Source organism: Amblyraja radiata, chromosome 33 (genome assembly GCF_010909765.2).
Source record: "Amblyraja radiata isolate CabotCenter1 chromosome 33, sAmbRad1.1.pri, whole genome shotgun sequence".
Lineage (NCBI taxonomy): Eukaryota > Metazoa > Chordata > Chondrichthyes > Rajiformes > Rajidae > Amblyraja > Amblyraja radiata.
This window is the reverse complement of record NC_045988.1, coordinates 27,985,451-27,991,450: the sequence shown is the minus strand read 5'-3', so window position 1 is coordinate 27,991,450 and position 6,000 is coordinate 27,985,451.

The window sequence follows — 6,000 nt, the reverse complement described above, 5'->3', positions numbered from 1 at the left end:
TTCTGTAATCCACATCTTCACTGTGGGGACTGTTATCTTTTTCCAGAATTTAAGTATAAGTTTTTTCGCAGTTATTAAACCGTAGTTAAGGAAACGTCTTTGGAATATTGTTAACTTAGGGCAGCCCTCTGACATTCCTAATATTATTAATTTTGAATCTGACTCCAATTGAATTTTGAGTGTTTTAGAAATGGTATTGAATATTCCCATCCAGAAATTTTGTTTTTTTTACAGGATACAAAAGAATGGTTTAGGGTAGCTTCTTGGAGGTGACATTTATCACAAAGAGGGGAGACAGTTGGGAAACCAGTAAGTTACAAGTAGTTCTACAATGTGTCATCAATGCATCGATCCACATTCCTCAGTAAATGTAATTGTGTTTTGAACAAGTGTTAATGACGCCGCGTTCCTTTGAATAAAATTCATGTGGCGTCATTAATACTTGTTCAAAACACAATTACATTTACTGAGGAATGTAGATCGATGCATTGATGACACATTGAGAATTTCTTAAAACTCACCATCATGATTGAGGGCTCCGGATCGTGAGAAGGGGCTTCTTCTTGGTGTGCAGGTTAGGCATTTATCCTACCAACCCACGTTGTGTCTCTCTGTCTTTCACTCTCTCCCTCCCTCTCTCTCTCTCTCTCTCCCACTTCCCATCTCGTCTCTCTAGCTCTCTCACTTCCTCTCTCTCACCCTGTCACCTCGGCATTCCCGGATTCATTGACGTTTTGTGGTAGACAAAAATGCTGGAGAACCTCAGCGGGTGAGGCAGCATTTATGGAGCGAAGGAAATAGGCAACGTTTCAGGCCAAAACCCTTCTTCAGACCCGGCCCGAAATGTTGGCTATTTCCGTTGCTCCATAGATGCTGCCTCACCCGCTGAAATTCTCCAGCATTTTTGTCTACCTTCGATTTTCCAGCATCTGCTGTACCTTCTTAGACATTTTGCGGTGACAGCTTCATCTGCGGTTCCTTTCTGTTGGTGGGTGGGGGAGGGGGGGAGAGAGAGTTCTGGCCCATGGCGGCTCCTGGTCCGTTCCCTCCGCGGGTGCCGCCTGGCCCGCTGAATTCCTCCAGCACTCTGTGTTTTTTGTTTGACTCTGAAGTTGAAGGTGGCTCAGCGGGACAGGTATGGGCTCTGGGGAGAGGGTTGCGTTTCTGGTCGAGACCCTTCTTCAGACAATCACAAGTGCTGGGGGAGGTGGGACCAGTTCAAACAGGACAGTCTGCACCTGGGCTGGAATGGAACCAATGTCCTTGGGGGAGTGTTTGCTAGTGCTGTCGGGGGAGGATTTAAACTAATGTGGCAGGGGGATGGGTGCAAGAGCAGAGAAACAGAGGGGTGTAAAATGAGGGTAGAAGCAATAGGTAGCAAGGTGAAAAGTAAAAGTGGCAGGCAGATAAATCCAGGGCAAAAATCAAAAAGGGCCACTTTTCAACATAATTGTATAAGGGGTAAGAGTGTTGTAAAAACAAGCCTGAAGGCTTTGTGTCTCAATGCAAGGAGCAGTCAGCTTTGTGTCTCAATGCAAGGAGCAGTCAGGAATAGAACTCAATGCAAGGAGCAGACAGGAATAGAACCATTCTTAAAAGAAAGTGTAAAAGAAAGTGTAGATTGGCTATAGCATGTTAGCCAATTAGAATGCTTAGTAATTATAACCCGACTAGTTATAACATTCATAGTGTGAGATCCTACCCACTGTCTACCAGTCAGAGTAGCGGTGTGAACGTGTGATGACCTGCATAGTAGTTAATGATCTGAACAATAAAGATGCTTGTGCTTCAACCTGTGTGAGTTTGGACTTTACATGGTGTCAGAAAATCAGGTCTACCCCGCTTCTGTTTACCGCGATTTATTTTGTTTACCAGTTTTTATTTGCGTGTTTTTTTGTGACTTGAGGACATGGCTAACTCTTGTCGAAAGCCCAGCCCGTTAGTGTTTGATTCTGATATCGCCGAGCGATGGCGAATGTTTGAGAAGGACTACTCTCATTATATCCTCTTCGTTCACCGAAGCGATCCCGATGATTTGAAGGGTTCGCTACTGTTGAATTTAGCGGGTCCGGAGGCTATGATCCGCGCTGACTCATTCGAATTTGCACCTGCTCAACTGGATGGGAATGGCCAGGTATTGGTGCCAGCTGATTCTATTGACAACTATGGTGTTGCTGAGGAAGTTTAGAGAACTGTGTGATCTGCCGTCTAACAGAATCCTTGAGAGAACAAGATTTTTTGCTCAGATGCAACAGGCTGATGAACCTGTGGAATGAGTCATCAGTGAACTGAAATCAGCTCTCGATGCAGATTTGGTGAGTTAACAAATGAGTTAGTCTCTACAGAGAGATTTATGCCAGTTGGAAGAGTGGGCTGAGAGATGGCAGATGGAGTTTAATGCTGATAAGTGTGAGGTGCTACATCTTGGCAGGACAAATCAAAATAGGACGTACATGGTAAATGGTAGGGAATTGAAGAATGTAGGTGAACAGAGGGATCTGGGAATAACTGTGCACAGTTCCCTGAAAGTGGAATCTCATGTAGATAGGGTGGTAAAGAAAGCTTTTGGTGTGCTGGCCTTTATAAATCAGAGCATTGAGTATAGAAGTTGGGATGTAATGTTAAAATTGTACAAGGCATTGGTGAGGCCAATTCTGGAGTATGGTGTACAATTTTGGTCGCCTAATTATAGGAAGGATGTCAACAAAATAGAGAGAGTACAGAGGAGATTTACAAGAATGTTGCCTGGGTTTCAGCAACTAAGTTACAGAGAAAGGTTGAACAAGTTAGGGCTTTATTCTTTGGAGCGCAGAAGGTTAAGGGGGGACTTGATAGAGGTTTTTAAAATGATGAGAGGGATAGACAGAGTTGACGTGGAAAAGCTTTTCCCACTGAGAGTAGGGAAGATTCAAACAAGGGGACATGACTTGCGAATTAAGGGACTGAAGTTTAGGGGTAACATGAGGGGGAACTTCTTTACTCAGAGAGTGGTGGCTGTGTGGAATGAGCTTCCAGTGAAGGTGGTGGAGGCAGGTTCGTTTTTATCATTTAAAAATAAATTGGATAGTTATATGGATGGGAAAGGAATGGAGGGTTATGGTCTGAGCGCAGGTATATGGGACTAGGGGAGAATACGTGTTCGGCACGGACTAGAGGGGTCGAGATAGCCTGTTTCCGTGCTGTAATTGTTATATGGTTATATGGTTAGTTTGCGATAAAATTGTGGGAGGAATGAGCGACCGCAAGCTGCGAGCCAAACTGCTGCGGAATGCAGAACTGACTTTAGAGCAATTAATTCATGCTTGTAGGATGGCTGAGACTGTGGCACCACTGGCTGATTTTGATAGCACGAATGCTAATCAACAGTTGAATGTGAATTTGGCTAGTTACTCTCCGCAAAGATTTCTCAATGCGTCCAGCAAAGCTCAGAACATGCCTAACACGAGATACACAAACTGTAACTATTTCCACCTCAGGAGGCGCCAATTTTGCGTAGCCCATGGGAAAGTATGTCATAATTGCAAAAAACTCAACCACTTTGCTGATTGTTGTTGATCCAGTGGGAGTACAGCTCCAAGGACAAAGCTGCACCTGATTCAACAAGACCCGTCCGATTCTGATTCCCATGAACAAGATGAATCTTCTCACGGGAACGACTCTGATAACATAGACACTGAGTCTACCGTACTTTCCCTAAACCTGCGCACCCCATGCAAAGAAACTAATCCTGCTGTGACCATGATGGTCAACAACAAACCCCTGATCACCAAAGTCGATACTGGTGCCCGCGTGAACGTCATATCACTCAAAGTGTTCAACAAGATAAGAACCACTGAGCTCATGAAAAAAAACTCCTCCACTCTACATGCTTATGGAGGAGAAATTCTTCACCCGCTGGGTAAAGCTGACTTTAAATGTACCATCAATGAACAGACCAAGGACTTACTATTTTACATCATTCAGCCAAGTTCTGAAACCCTGCTAGGCATTGATGTGTGCCATGACCTGGGTCTGGTCTATTTCGGGCATGATGTTCACAAACTCTGTTTGACAGAGGAACCAACCAGACAGATGCTATCCAACTACAAAGATTTGTTTGACAACAAACTCGGCAAACTACCCACAACATACAAGATCATTGTTGAACATACAGTCACCCCAATCGTGCGTGCCCCTCACCGCGTCCCGCATGGTATGTGTGAGCAAATACACGATGAACTGAAACGTATGGTCCTCCGACTGGGTCACCACTATGGTTGTCACCACAAAGAAAGACAAGAAGGCGTTACGCATCTACATCAATCCTAAAGATTTGAACACAGCAATCAAACGGCAGCATTACCCGATGTGGACCACCGAAGACGTAGCAGCACAAATCGGTAACGCAACGGCGTTCTCAGTCTTGGATGCCAAAAACTCTTTCTGGCAAATCCCTTTAGACCGTGCCTCATCGGCATTAACAACCTTCGCCACCCCGTTCTGATGTTACAGATTCCTTGAATTCCCTTTGGCATCAACTGTGCCAGCGAAGTTTTCCAGCGTGCAATGGAACAACTGTTTGCAGAATTCCCCTGTGCCATCATAGTTGACGACATCCTAGTTTATGGCCACGATGCCACCAAACACGATGCAAACCTACGTAAAGTACTGGACCGTGCCAGAGACATCAATTTAAAACTGAACCCTCTGAAGTGCAAGTTCAGGGTTCCTGGTCACTTATGTAGGCCACGTATTCACCAGCAATGGGCTAAAACCTGATCCGCTGAAGACTGCAGCAATCAACGAGCTGCCGGTACCAAATGACGTTACCAGCCGACAACGATTTCTAGGCATGGTCAACTACATGGGAAAATTTATTCCCAATCTCAGCGAATTGTCAGCCCCCCTGCATCAACTAACCCACAAGGACAACACCTGGTCTTGGTACCCAAACCACCAGCGAGCTTTCGAAACTTTAAAGCTACAGCTCGCCAGTGCTCCCACTCTGTCCTACTTCAATATCAACCTGCCAGTTACAATTACCTGTGATGCATCCCAGTATGGACTAGGTGCAGCATGTCTGCAGACCTCTTTCAACGGCGATGTCATGCCGGTATCCTACGCTTCCCAAACCCTGACGGACACCAAACAGCGCTATGCACAGATAGAGAAAGAACTGCTCGCCGTGTTTTTGCCTGCTTCAAATATAAAGACTTTACTTTCGGCAAAACTTTCACGGTAGAAACTGATCACCAGCCTTTGGTTACCATCCTGAGCAAGCCGATCCACGCTGCCCCAGCCAGGCTTCAACGCATGATGATGCAGCTACAACGGTTTGATTTTTGAATCGTCTACAAAAAAAGTAAAGACATGTACATCGCAGACACTCTATCTCGAGCACCACGCACCACCAACGAACAACACCCATTCGAACATGAAGAATTCTCTGTTCTAAAAGTTTCCTTCATTGCAACTGACCGCCTGCGCCGCCTTGCCGAACACACTGCCGTGGAAAAAACCTCCCAGCTGCGAACCTCCATCATTAAAGGCGGCTGGCTAAACAAGTAGTCCAACACTCCCACTAAACTACGACCTTACTTTTTGGTCCGTGACGAACTGGTGCTACAGGACGGTCATCCCCCCCTCTCTGCGAAACGAATATTACGAGGAGGTCCACGGTGGCCACCCAGGCGTTGAAGCCACCCTACAGCACGCTAAATAAATGATCTATTGGCCTGGAATGAACAAGTACATTCGGGAGAAAACAGAAAGCAAAAACAACCGCTGCTGTCCCAACAGGCACCCTCCTTACCTTGGTCATCCGTGGCTGCCGATATCTTCGACTGGCACGGGAAGCACTATCTCGTGTTAGTGGACTCGTACTCGAGTTGGTTCGAGATTGATTTTCTGTCAACCATCTCCTCATAAATAGTGGTCCAGAAACTCCGACAACACTTCTCCGTACATGGCATTCCAGCCCGCCTTCAGACTGACAACGGGACACAATTCAACAGCCACAAG